Source organism: Falco peregrinus, chromosome 1 (genome assembly GCF_023634155.1).
Source record: "Falco peregrinus isolate bFalPer1 chromosome 1, bFalPer1.pri, whole genome shotgun sequence".
Taxonomy (NCBI): Eukaryota; Metazoa; Chordata; class Aves; order Falconiformes; family Falconidae; genus Falco; species Falco peregrinus.
In genome coordinates this window covers 53,031,924-53,046,683 of record NC_073721.1, presented here as the reverse complement: position 1 = coordinate 53,046,683, position 14,760 = coordinate 53,031,924, and the positions used below count along the sequence as shown (strand labels likewise).

The following is a 14,760-nucleotide window of genomic DNA, read 5'->3' as shown; positions in this document are numbered from 1 at the left end:
TCTACGCAATATATTACAAAGAGGAACTAGTACAGACTAGCATTTGCAATATTTGCCACGAAAGCATAACAACCTTTGCGGCTTCCGAGTGTTCTAGTAACAATAAGCTGGTTTTGCAATCAAATGTTAGAAGTCAGCAGAAGTATCTCACATGTTCTACTATAAATGGGGAAGAAAAAAAAAGCTGCCTTTGTTAAAATGAAGAATAATGACTATAAGCTACTCCAAAAAAGAAATATAGTATCCTTTGCTGCCACTTGGAATCTCTCATTCTGCGTCAACCATAACACCCTGTGGATTCTCCTCTCCAAATCTTACCTAATCAAGTTTTAAAACACTTCAAAGTTTCCAACGTTCCACTAGGTGGCACTGACTCTTAACTTATCCCAGGCCCGTTTCCAAAATGCCTTAAAATATTCTGGTTTAATATGTAATCCTAACAATAGGTACTATCTTTAATTGATTAAGAAATGAAAATGGAAAAAAGTACTTTCTAGGTTTTAGGGTGGGTTTTTTTACACAATAGAGTACTCTAAGAACCTCTGTTACAGCATCCCTTAGAAAAATAACAGAAATAAATACAGAGAAAATTACACAACTTTGGTTATTGTGAATTCATTCAAAAGACAGTACTAGATTGCGCTGTGCTCCTAAGCCCTGAAGAACAGGATTTACTCAGGGCTAGACAATAATTTATCCCTCGCAGTTTCCATCATTCCAAACTTAGTATTAATACTGCCAAATCATTTTGGCTGTAAAAGCAAATATTCTGGAAGAGATGTGCAAAGTGTAGGAGGCAATAATTACCATTACTAACTTGCCTGTGATTTAACTTATACTCCAATGGTCAAGATGTTCACGTAGGACTGTGACAAATACTCCTTCTTTAGCATGAAGAGTTATTTACAACTACTGCCACGTTCCTTCACTGCTTCACCTGCAGACAGTTTAGAAAACCCACTGTCTCTCTCAGACTCTGTAATACCCACAACCATAGTTAACTATCTTTCCACTGAATCACTGATGCTGGAAGGGCCCTCTTGAGATTACACAGTCCAACACCTCTGCTCAAGCAGGGCAGGTTGCCCAGGACCATGTCCAATTGGGTTTTTTATCTCCATGGATGATGGAGATAATCTCTGCTCAACATGTTCCAGTGCTTGATCATTCCACAGTAAACAAAGTGTTTTCTTGCGTTTTGGTGGAATTCCATGTGTTTTCCATGTACTTTATTCTAATTTGTGCCACTGCCTCTTCCATTCACTGGGTGCCACTGAAAACTCTGGCTCCCTATCCTTTACACCCTCTCATTGGGTATTTCTACACACTGGTGACATCTCCCTGAGCCTTCTCTTCCACAGGCTACACAGCCTCAGATCTCTCAGCTTTTCCTCATACAAAAGATGGTCCAGTCCCTTAATCATTTCTGTGGCTCTTTGCTGGACACACCCCAATAAGTCTGTAACCTTCCTGAAATAGGGAGCCCAGAACTGGACACAGCACTCGAGATACGGCCTTACCAGTATTGAGTAAAGAAGATGGATCACATCCTACAACCTGCTAGCCATGCTCTTCCTGGTGCAGTCCAGTATGCTTTTCCACAGTATCACAGCAGCCAAGAAATAACCAGTAAGGAGGGGAAAAAAAGGCAAGACAAAGTGAAGAGTGCCTTAATTGAAGACAAATGGATGAAACAAGTTCCCCGTCCCTCCCCTTCCCATTTTTTCATTGAACTAGTGCTGAGCACTATGGTGGCAGAGGCTGACTTACAATAGTCCTAGGAGCCTTCATCACTGAACAAGAAACAAGAGTCTTTCTGTGACTCACAGTACATCAACAAAGAAAATAATTGATACAGTGTTATCAGGAAATGGGTCAGTAGCATAAAACAAGAATTAGATAGGCTTACAGACTACAAGAAAACTAAGAGAACAGAAGAGGACTACATGTGACACCAGCACTTCTGAGTTCTGAAAAAATACTCCAGCTTCATTTCTTAGAAATAACAGGGAGCAGTGAATCAAGGAACTGAAGCAAAAGTTCTGATGACTACTCATTTAAGCAAACACAATAATGGTTGCTATCCAGAACCAACCTGTTCTTCAGGTCTGAATCCCTTAGGTTGTTAACTAGAAAATTGCTGGGTGATGGACTTTCCGAGCGCTTGATGAGGCCTATTCTGAATATCCTTGACAAATGGCACCACAGTTCAATTAAAGCAACACTCACTCTCTTTGGCAGGCTAGAGTGAGTGAGCAGAATCGGTATGCTTGCTGCACAGGAAAGATTAGATGACTTGGACAATTTAACTATTAGAAGGCCCAATGTAAACCTAAATAAAGATCACAATTTATGTAGAAATTGAGACAGAGATGTTTATTATTTTGAGAGTATTTAAGTACAATAAAGACTTTACACAGTGTAAATGTCTACTTACTTCAATTAGCATGTTCCAGATGCCAACTGCAAATCCAAGGCTCCTGTATCAGAGAATTTAGGAAAAACACATGCATACAGGAGCTGTTCAGAGATCGTTACTGGTTACAGGGCTTGCAGTCACTGCAAGAGTGGGTTGTGCTTCCAAAAAGGTGTAACAGATAGAGTCCGTACCAAAGAAAACCAAAAGCTGACACACTAAAGTCTAGCAAACAAAGGATGGATGATGGTGTTCCTTGTCTGCAAGTTTATAGGAATGAGTTCAATGTTCCTGTATTCATCTTTAAATCCTAGGAAGGAATCACCTACTGAAGAGACAGAGATGACAGAATGAGGAGGAAAAAACAGAACGACACAACAGAAACTGCAAAGCATTTACCCAAGTAGGTATGTGACAACAGTACTTGCACTGTCTTATGCATGAGAGGATCTGAAGTCAGGAAAACCAACCAGAGATATGTACAGATGGGGATTAAGAAACACACATGAAGGGAAAGAATTTATATAGAAAACTCCAGGTTTGTAGAAACCTGCCAAAACCAGATGCTGAAGGACAGAAAAATAAGCAAGAAAATTACTTATGTGAGAATATGACCATGTAAAAAGAGCAGAGAAAGTGACAGCATACCAATGAAGCAAAAAGATTGATCCATTTGCCTCTGTTATAGAACAAGAAGTTGCCTAATAACGGGATGGCCAGAAAGTAAGAAAAGAAAATCAGCCTCAGCAGAAAAGAGTCAGGGAGGTTGGGTGGGCTGAATGCCAAAGTTCAAATGCACTAGAGGCTTACCATTTTTACAAAAGCTATCTGGAATTTTAAATCCAAACAAGAAGAAAGAAGTCAGTGATGCTGCTCAAGATCCACAGAGATGAATAATCATCTCAAAAATGGTACTAGGGGTAAAAAGCTGACAGGGAAATGGAGGGGAAAAAACCCCCACAAACTTACATAATGGAAATTAGAGAATAAACAGAAAATAAGAATAGCCCAAAGCCAACTTGACATGAAGTCTTCAACAGACTGCAACCCAAAGATTAAACAATTTTTTTGTCACATTAATAACTGCACACTGTGGGAATGGTTCAGAGATTAAGAGTAAGCAATACACAGCTTAGAATTGTAAGTTTGTCCTTTAAAAAAGAAGAAAAAAAGAAAGGTAAGTGTGGAGGAACAACACTGTTAATGGAAGTAACTACAAAGAAGTAGAAATCACCACACCCAATACAGTAAACTCAGCTGTGAATGTTTTAAACAGTGCACATACTAGAGCTGGTAATCTATGTAGCTAAATAATTTCCCAACACTCTAGGCCAATAATTCAGTCTGCTTAATTTTCCTAATTAATTTCCAAATACTCCCAGATGACAGAGAAAGTACGTTAGCAGAACATTTATATTCAATATGACAGAAACCCTATAGTTCACTGAATGCAATGACTGGCCACTTACAAGCCATACAGATACATATAGTGTCCAGAGAATACGCGTGAACTTGAGAAAAGCTCCGTCCTCTCCCAACTGGCTTGCAGGTGCACCAGCTGGTGTGTAGTACTTACTAGCAGCTTTTCAGGGCCATAGCAGACACAGGAGGGGAAAAAAGCCATCTCCCCTGAGCTAATTCTTTTGTGCCTTTAGGGTTGCACTGTCAAGTTTGAAAGCCAGATTAAGGCATCAGCTATCAATGTGCTAAGCCGAAAACTAACGCAATGTAGATATAATATAGAAATATGCATTCCAAAATTCTGAAGTCCTGGGTGGAAGAATCTGAACACTTTATGTGTACAAGTCCCAGAGCTGATTATTCAGTTAGCTAACACACTTCTCAAGAGCATCAGACTACCAATTTCAATTGGCTCAGGCTTCCTCAGAGTTAGAGAGTAAATCACAGAATGGCCAGGGTTGGAAGAGACCTCTGGAGATCACCTAGTCCAACCCCCTGCTAAAGCAGGTTCACTTAGATAGATCTAGGTGATAAATCTAGCAGAGATATATACCCCATGCATCTCAGAAGACTGGTTTAAAATTAACTGGTCTTGAAGCAATTCTCCTGCCAACAGACGATTGTGTGAAGACATCTTGACTGTAATACACACACTGATTCAAGGAGGCTATCAGACCAGATTTTCTGATCTAGCCTCCCACTGACACTTTTTAGAAGTAATGTCCTTGAACTGCTGGTCTTACTTTTCCTGGAACAGTGAAAGAACTCTATATTGCTATTTCAGGGGCCACTTTTTTCCCATAATGGAGCTGAGGAGTTTTGCTGTGATACATTACATTATCTTAATCCAAACTACATGCAGTTGATAGTCTGCAGTAGCCACACCCTTACAAAAGCGTTCATGGAGGCTGCCTGTTGGCATGTGGGAAAAAAAAATAAATCAACTTTTATAACCATGTAAACATAGTTACCCTATGGTAACTGGCAATGACTTCTCATAAATGAAACATGAACACAAACTCCATCTTAGCAAATTCTAAGAAACTGAAAGATTACTATATAACACAGGGAGAAAGCACTGCCCCGTTGAAGGGAACAAAGTAGAAAATATTTCTAGGTTAACAACAATAACCTACAAAGAACAAATAATAACAAAAAAACCCTCAAGTTAAGAACTCAATACCATCTTGATCAATATCAAGACCAATCTGCAGTTCTCTCTCCAGCCAAAGTCCTCCCCCAAAAGCCATTACTCTTGAACCAAGTCTGCTGACTGGTATAGAAGGACAAGATACACTTTAGGAGAGTTATATTTGGGGGGAACCTCAATAAAACAGTCACACGAAAATAAATATCTATCTGCTGGATTACAGTATAATACTATCACAACTCTTAAGTTCTCTAAACAGAACTGACATAATTTCTCGTATCAAACAAGTGAAAATAGGAAAATACCTGCTACTTGAATTACAATTGCATACTTACAGTGGAACAAGGTAGCTCTGTACTCATTCAACCCATTTTGCTGCACACCTCCATCAGTCTGTTGTTGGGTATAGCTCTGGCTATTTAGTAAGTTTATCTTGTTTAAAAGCATGACATTCCTGTAAATTAACAGAAAACAGAATTATGGTGATGTTTATTATATAACTCAGTTGTTCTCCAACTGTGCATTCCTCACCTGAAACATGCACTATGGTATTTCTATTCTTAGCTCTCCCTCCTGGCTTTGATGGCTAGTTCCCCATTCTAGTTTCACTGGTATGTGACAAATTGCCAAGCACAAAAGAACTAAAGAATACATCCCAGAGGGAAGAGCAACATGTAAGGAATTTCATAACTATTCTCCAAATATGTACCTGTAATTTTTCCTCACTCCATCAATGAACACAAGGTCCAAGCTGACGGGGTTTTGCATATTGGTTTTAATCACTTATTTCAAGGCACTTTATGAATGGTAAACACTAATTCTCACTTCATCTTCCTGAAGACTTAACTAAACAAAGAACAGTCACAAAACCAAATACAATCATTCTTCTTTCTCTGTACCAGCAAATCAAGCTACAGCTCTTCCACTCAACATGATCAGCAGCAAACCTGAGAAAATGCCATGTAGGCAACTCACTTGGTGATATTTAGACACACCTCTTCCTTCTTCTCCTCTTTTGCCTTACATTAACTTTTATACCAGCTAATGTTTAAGAAAATTATACATCAAAATAACCTCAAAGATAGATACTTTGATATGGAAACTACCACGAAAACCCCATTAAAGCCCATGTTGCTTTGATAAAGTAAAAAAAATCACTGCAGATCACATGGTGTTACTACTGTGCCTCTACTACAGTCTCTATTCTTCTACTGTTAAGGAGCTTCCACATACAAAACCACCTATCTGCTAGCCTTTAAATACATTCAATTCCTACTGGCAAAGAAAGCTATCTTTTGCTGGAAAAGCAGCATTCTCTTCATATGCTCAAAACTCATCCGAACTCTGTATGTGTACAGCAGTTACTCCCTGCATAAATAAATGACCCTAGCTCATAAAAGATGAGCTACAAATGAGCTAGCATCTACTTAAGTATTTCAACCAACTACAGACATAATGTATGTTCACATGCCATCCCAGCTTTGTCGATCAGATTTGTTCCCTGGTAATTAAGTTTTTGGGGTTTGTGTGTGTGCCTGTGCGCACGCTCAATTCTGTCTACTTCTTTCATTTTCAATGGCTTTGAAAACTAACTTTCCATGTAACAATTTGATACATCTGAAAAAAATGCCTTTGCAAACTCTGTGCTGGCAGTCTCCGGTGTATCTGAACTTTTCAATTAGGCAGCATTAACTCTTCCTGTTTGTCCACCTCCATCATGCTGTTAATAGTCAAAAGGCCATTTCATATTGCAGACAGACATCAATTAGGCAGAAAGAATTTATCAGGAACAGATACACATGCCACCTGATGTCAGCAAACAGAAGTCCATGAAAACATTAACAAATGGGAGAAACAGCCTCTTGTTGAAAAAAATTCATCAGTATTTGGTATCCTGCATTAAAGACTACCTCTGTACCTCACCACAAATGAACTGAACAACTTTTAAAGGGACTGACATTCATTGAAGTTAAAACATGTTTCACACAACAAACCCAGTAAAAAAATAATTTTCTACAATAATCCAATTAACCACTACAGTTGATGAAAAGCTTTGAACCAAGGAAAATATCTAGGACTACATATTCAAGGGATGACAGGAATCAGGAAATATAACCTATAGAAATTAGGTAATCTCAAACTACATCTTTGGAAACTGCAGAAGAGTGCAAAATCCTTATGTTTCATTCTACTTGCTAAAGGAGCTACTAAAGCTTCCATTAACCTTGTATCTTCCTCAACATCTTTGGTGCAACATGTTCCATAAGAGGGTATCTAAATGTTTACTTTGGAGAAATTTCTGCAAGACAGCAAATTGCTTTCAGATCCAAACATGAGAAAGTATTTTATTTTTTTTTACAAAAAGTGTAAACTAGTTTACTTTCTTAGTTAAAAGTTCTTGTACTTATTTCTAAGAGATGCGATACTTCTGAATATCTATTTCTGACTGCTTATGAAACCAACAGATGTAGTCATAAAAGAAAATTGAAAGCAGCATGATTTAACAGTGTTATTTAAGCAGTCTTTTTTCCTTTGGTAAAGGGTCAGCTATGCTTTGCTGAAACACAAAAGCGGAGTCTACATTTACATACCAGTTGCAGAATTTTTTATTCAACTTTTTAAATCTGAAAACACCAAATGGTATTATAAATATCTAAAACTTTCCGCTATTCACTTTCTATTACTTGAAGATAGCATTTAAAAGATAAACCTAAAGATATTCAAAGTAATATTAAAACAAGCACAAGGATGTTGAAATAAGATAATTTTCTGGAAAGCCATCCTAATGTAGTTTCAGAAAACAAATCTAGACTGAAGACTTCATCTAGCATATTGCTCAGGAAATAGAATATATATGAGATAAAAGGCCAGCTGAAAGACAGCTGAGATGCAAGAGGAGAGGCTGAGCGCACTGGGTTTGTTCATCTTAAAATGACTATGCTAAGGACTGATCTTGTTGCTGGCTCCAACTCCTGAATGGGAAATCACAGAGAAGATGGGCCCAGACTTTTCTCCAAGGCAAGCAATGAAAACGCAAGAGGCAGCAGAGACAAGTCACAGGAAGGTAAATCCCAATCATACATGAGAAAAAAAATATTCACAGTGAAAATGCTCAGGCATTGGAACAAGTTGCCCAGAGAAGTTATGGAATCTCAAAATTCCAAACTCAGGAAGATGCTGAGCAACCTGCTCTAAAACTGGCCCTGCTCTGAGCAGGAATTTGGACTAGATTATCTTTGGAGATTCCTCCGCGCTTACACTAGCCTATGACTACAGTAATTCCTTATTCTAAAAGCTTCATGTTTTCCTCATATGACATCATTTCAGCCTAACATAGAGCCTGTGAATACTTACTTAAGCATACTGTTCCACATCCCACCTTAGATGTCTTGGATTGTTTTGCAAAGTTATTCAAGAAATGTTTGGACAATGCTTAGATACATGGTTTAACTTTTAGGTTGCCCTGTATGAAGCCAGGGGGGTGGACTCAACCCCTGTGGTCCCTCCAAGTTGGGATACTCTGATTCTATGTTACATCAGTTTTGAGTTGAGGCTGGACACAGAACACCACACACACACTTAATACTTGTTCTTTGGCCTTCTCATGTAAGCCCTTACCACCAACACTTCTCTGATCACTTCAATGTTCTCACAGATACCTCTCTCGCCTCTCCTAAAGAGGCTGACTGCAGCAAACATTTCCCTTTTGTGCTTGAGACCTTCCTTGATCCTGCATTTAATCAATTTGGCTGCTCTTGCTTTTCAGCTCTCCCATCAAAAATTCTTAATACACTTCCACTCCTAATTTTGGGGCGCTCAGAACTTTTAACCTTCCTTTTTAAAATGCATATTACAATCCAGCATCCTTTTCACTAAACACTTTAGGACTTAAAATCTTCTTCCTGATTCTGTTCATTACTTCCTTGTCTGTTTGTTTAGATAGAATTAACCCTTTTTTTCCTGTAACAATGCACTGAGAGTTCTTGTTGCATTGCTTTCCTATTTTGAATGCCTGCAACATTTGCAGAACATCCGCACCTCAAAACACATTTGATTGTGCTTTAAATGAAGCCTACAGGTTCAAATATAAATATTTTGACCTTAACACACTCTATTCAAATACATCATGTGCCCAGTGGTCTACTTCACCCTGTTCAGACTGACTGTCTTAACTGTTCACATTTTCAAGATGTTATCTACAAATGTTAACCATGGCATTCACCAATTTACTGCCAGATGACTGATGAAGCTGTGCACTGTCAGACCTAGCACAACTCCCTGTAGAATCATTCTTATAAGAAATGGTTCTTTCACAAGCAGCTAGTATTAATACATCTGATAGACAGTAAATGATCAATTTTGTTGTTTGTTATTAAAAGGATAATACATTGTTATTTTTTTAGGCCAAGTATCACACAGTATTAGAGTGCTTGATTAAGTAAACATATCTGTAGTTTTTACCTAGTTACCTTCGTCAATTCAACCTAGAATTGCATACAAGAATAAAATTTAGTTTGGTTAGCAAGACAAATTTCTCACAGAACCGTGCTGTCTTAACTACCCCAATATTTCTGTTCTTCAACATATTATTAAATAAAGCCCATCCTATTTTCCCCTATTATTTTGTCTGATATGGATAATCAAGGTAACATTAAAGAATAAACTCCATAGAGCACCTGCCTTTCGTTAGCTCAACACAAGAACTTCAAAATCGGGACTGGCAGGCCAGAGATCTCAACATCTATCTAGCAATTAAGAAGAAACCTGGTTCTCAGGCTTTTAAACTGTTTATCATTGGGAGATACTGTCTGACATTCATTAACTGAAAATAGTTCAGTTCTTACCTGATATGACATCCTCTTTCTCACCAGAAAAAAAACACACACCAAAACCAACCTTATTATACAGACATTGATGGTTTTCCCAAATTAGCCTAGCAACAGACAAACATATTGCTACGCTTCCTCCAGAACAGATACCAGTTTTTCCTTGCTGTCCTGAGCCCTGGTAAGTATAACTGTCTCCAAAACTTTTGGTTACTTTTTCACCTATGGTACTTCCAAAATTCCAACTTATACAGCTGCTACCTAGCTCCCCTACTCCCATTTCTAGATCTTTAGTTTCAAAACTGACGTGTTTAGGAGTGAAAACAAGTCAGTCTTCTGAGCTGCTGATGAAAAGTGTTACTCTTCTGAAGTATCACAGGAATAGAACACATGGTTTTTAAATGAGGCAATCTTGCTGTTGAATTCTTCCTCCTCCCCCTATTCCATATAGGCTAATACCCCAAGTATGATGAAAAATGGGAGCAAAAATGTGCAGAAAAAATGTTTTAGAGAATTGTTGAAATTTGAAGTTTAATTAAAAAAAACCCATACGTTTGAGCAGTTGAGAAAGATGAGCTTTTGCTGACTGTCAATACAATGTATTACTTTAACCAAAGTGACTGAAAAACAAAAAATAAAACACTATTCAGATGCACCATTGTTAGCCACAGCAAACACTGACTGGGACAGAAAATATAGCAAATACGGTCACCTAATAATTACTTTTAAATAAGTTTCTCAGTCTCATAGTTCAACAAAAGCCATGCTTCCTATGGAAGTTCGCTTTAAAGGTATTTTATGTTTGTATACACAATAAATGAAAGTATCTTTCATTTTCTAAGGTGCTCATTAGTAATGCTTTTAAATACACTATCACATCTGTATGTAAAGCTTGATTACAAAACGTGCCAAGAGACTGGAAATACAAGTTGTCAGGGAACAAAAAGCAAAGCTCACCAACTATGGCCCATCTTGATTTCTAGATGTTGCCCCTTTACTAAAATAAGGTCAATAAACAAAAAATAATAAAACAACTTGGTTAAAATAAAGTTTTCTGATGTTTTTCTTCCAACTGGTGCTATGTCTGGCAGGGCGGACAACATACAGAAAATGAACAGACAAGTGCCCGTAGTTCTGCCCTTGCTCCATCCCCTCCCTGTCCTTCGCACACATAAAGAACATCCACCAGGCACAGCACCCACAGGAAACCAAATCTGGCTGTAACCACAACTGCTGGACCTAGAGGGCAGAGATCGCTACGTTCAGTGATAAACTCTTCAAGGCAAGGAAGATCTTTCCACATCTTAACAGGGGTCCAACCCAGATTTTTTTTTTTTCAGTAATAAATAAAGACAAGAGATTACATAAATTCCATTTTCTCGGGTTCAGAACAACAGACTAGAGACAAAAGGCACACTGCGGCTACACACTTAATTCCAACCACAGTTCTTCCTCCACCACATCCCAAACCCTTGGGAGTACCTAATCCTGCTGAAGCCAGACCAAAAATTATCTGATGTGATTTTAAAACAGGCCGCGGCCAACCAAGGCTCCTCCACGGCCCCTGCACGACGCCGCTCCCACCGCGGGCACGGAGCTGCCCGGTTGATTCGGAAGGTGCAGAGGACATGACCAAACGCGGGGCTTCAGCTGCTCCCCTGCACAGGCAACGCGCCCCCCGGGGAGGCTCCTCCCGCCGCCCCCCGAGCCCCGGGGCGCCCAGCGCCCCTCACACCCGCGCCCCCCGCACCGCGGCCCGACCGGGCTCCCGGCGGTGGCAGCGGCGCTCCCGGGCCCAGCGCCACAACGTCGCTTGGCAGCCGCGCGCCGCCGGGCCGAGGGGCCGCTCCCGAGGGGCCGCCAGCCCGGCTCCGCCGCCTCAAGGCCACGCGGCGCTCAGACGGGCACCCGCCGCCCGCCCCCTGCCACAGCGCGGCGGGGCCCCGGCCCGGCCCAGCCCCCCCCGCGCACCTGCCCGCCCCCTGCCACAGCGCGGCGGGGCCCCGGCCCGGCCCAGCCCCCCCCGCGCACCTGCCCGCGGCCGCGCCCGGCCCGCCCTGCCCGAGCGCCGGCAGCTGCCCGCAGGCGGCGCGGCCCTGGCCGGCGGAGGCGGGGGGGGGGGCTCTCGGCCGGGCCCGCGCCGCAGAGCTCCGCTCGCGGCACACGCCCGAAGCGGGGACGGCGGCGGGCGGGGGGCTGCGGCAGCGGGAGGGCTCGCAGCCCGCGGGGCGGGAGGGGCGAGCGCGGCCCCCTCGTGCCGGGGCGGGGGCCGGCTCCCACCTGTCCCGGCGGGCACGCAGGGCGCGTCCCCGTCTCACCTGGCCGGGAACGGCTGCGCCCAGCGTCGCCCGCGAGCGCCCTCGGCGCGGGGACCCCGCCGGCACCGGGACGGGGGCGCGCCCACAGCGCCGCAGGCCGCCAGCCCGCCGGACCGAGCCCCCCGCCCGCCGCAGCCGCTGAGGACGAGGCCCAGGCCGGCGGCGGGGGAGCGAGGGGAGGAGCCGGGGCGCGCCAGACTGACGGGCCCGCCGGCCAACCGGCGCTGCGCACGGCAGCGCTGGCCAATCGGCGCGGGGAGGGGCGGGGCGGGAGTGTGCGAGCGCGCAGGCACTGCGCAGAGGCCGTCACCGCCTGCAGGTGCGCGGCGTCTGGCGGTGGGGTCGGGGCCGCGGCGGCGGGCAGGTCTTGGCCGGGCCTGGCCGGAGGTGGTCACGCGCTCGGGCTGGCTGCGGCCGGGGCCCGGCCAGGCGCTCCCTGGGGTGAGGCGGCGGGGTCAGGGCGGCTCTTCAGCCGGGAGGGGGCCGGCGGGCCGCAGCCCCCCGCGGGCGCTCCCGCGGACAGCCGGCCCAGCCCGGCCGCGGAGACGAAATTCCCGTTCTTCCGTCCGGGCAGCACCTGCTGAGGGACGGGCCTCGACTCAGAGCAAAGGCTATCTGCCCCCCCCCCCGCCCCCGGCCCCTGGGCGCGGGCCACGGGCGGGAGGCAGCGCCGAGCCCCGGGCAGAACGGGCCCCGCGGCCGGGCCGTGCACGGTAGCCGGAACGGCGGGAGCGCCCCCGCGCCAGATCCGTCCCGCGCGCAGCCCCAGCTGGGTCCCGCCCCCCCGCGAGCGCGCTGCGGCGGCGGGCGGGGCCGTGGTGCGGTGCGCTCCGCTCCGCCGGCCGGGGCTCGCTGCCAGGACGCGGGGGTGCCCGGGGGTTCCTCGCCGGCTTTGGGAGGGCGCGTGGCGCCCGGAGGACATGCGGGAGCTTTGTCCTTCCAGCCTGCTGGTGACTGAAGGGCTTCAGTGCCTGTCGGGTCCAGAGCGGGTCAGACCCTGCAGATACCCCAGCGAGACGTGTATGAGCTTGCTTTCCAGAGCAGGAAGATTAAATTTGAGAATAAACTATAAACATAATTTTAAACGTAGATTTGGGATCTGCTTGTGAATGCTGATGCTCATGACTCAAACATCCACATTGGAGCCAAATGCACTATATGGAAAGGTGTTTTCTCTACACCCCGCACACAGTGCATGAAGAAGTAAAATTAATGTCATGTGAACCTCCAATCATTTCATAGGCATAGACTATTCAGCAGAGTTTATCCTGTTGGTACTGCTAAGCTACATGCACTTCCCTCTAAAACTAGCATCAGCTCCCACTACGGCATGTGTAAAGGGTTCTCTGGCAAAATGTTTTCCACCCTCCTATATTGCTACGTCAAGACATTAAAACAGCAATTCATGGGCTACAGTCCTCTTTAAAAAAAAAAAAAAAGTATAGCTCCTTGTATTTCTCAAAAATTTCCCCAAAAAATCTGTAAGCTAGTTACTTCTTATCCTAATACTTACAAGAGTCTCAGAGTTTCTAAACTGCTACTCAAAGTACTGCAAAGTAGTAATGTCCACTGCCTGAACAGGTCTTGTGCATGACAGCAGGACACCCTCTGAAATCCTGGATAAAAACACTGCCTTGCTACGAATGGAATTAATTACTCAGCAGCTGTTCATGTTGAGGGTATCATAATAAACAAAGATTGGAAACTTCTTTTTTAGTTCCTGTTTCAGGTTTCTATGAACAGCACCTTACGTTATCCCTACGTAACTTATATTTCAAAAAATTGCCCAGCACCCTCTGGTGGAAAAAAAATACATAGACAAGGTTTAGAGTTGTACTGTACTGAGTTTTGTGAAAAGACTGGCAAATTGCATAGCTAAATAATGTAACTTCAGACAATGCCATTAGCCATGTAATTCCCCAAAATTTTAATTAAAGGTTTCTGTCTATAGTTCAACTGATATTCGATTGAACATTCAATTTAATTTTTTCCTAAATTCATGCACAATACAATTGTAATATGCAACTGTATATTGCTAATGAGATGGAGGATCCATGGGATCAGGCTCCATTTTGCCTGCATGATTATGGCTGAAAAAAAAAAAAGCTATGATATGTCGTGTTCATTGGCTGTTGTAGCATCCCCTCCAGCTGTTTTCAAGAAGTTTGCACTATTAGAAGTTAAACAACCTGGAGTGTGTCTGCATGTACCACAAAGATCGGCTGAACAGAACTGTTCCCTTTTAACCTGAACCAATTATTTTCCTTAGCCTTCTTAACTTCTTTACAAAATCTTTGTCTTCGATCTCCTGCTTTGCTGAAAGTGGTGCTTTATAGGACCTTTTTAACAAGTACTCAGTCTCAGAGTCGTTTTTTTCCCCCGGATGCCGAATTCAGATGCACCAGCAAAGGTGAGAAAAGTTGAGGTATTTCAGAGCATTCATGGAATCAGAATGGTTTGGGTGGGAAGGGACCTTAAAGACCATGCAGTTCCAGCCCCCTGCTGTGGACAGGGACACTTGCCACCACACCAGGCTGCTCCCAGCCCCGTCCAGCCTGACCTTGAGCCCTGCCGGGGCTGGGGCACCCA

At 43.7% G+C, this 14,760-nt stretch overlaps 1 protein-coding gene across 12 annotated transcripts in view; it reads right to left on the bottom strand.

The window, feature by feature from the left end:
* Window positions 1-12,352, bottom strand: part of RALGPS1 (Ral GEF with PH domain and SH3 binding motif 1) — a 120,311-nt gene extending 107,959 nt beyond the window's left edge. For 10 of the 12 annotated variants that reach the window (XM_055793872.1, XM_055793873.1, XM_055793875.1 and 7 more), the window contains exons 1-2: window positions 12,172-12,352; window positions 5,363-5,481 (exon numbers count right to left, since the gene is read on the bottom strand). The gene's annotated coding sequence lies outside the window, so the exon portion shown is untranslated. Of the gene's footprint in view, window positions 1-1,520; window positions 1,594-2,437; window positions 2,481-5,362; window positions 5,482-12,171 lie in introns of all 12 variants that reach the window. The other 2 variants (XM_055793870.1, XM_055793871.1) reach the window with 2 other exon arrangements.
* Between the last annotated feature and the right edge of the window lie 2,408 nt (window positions 12,353-14,760).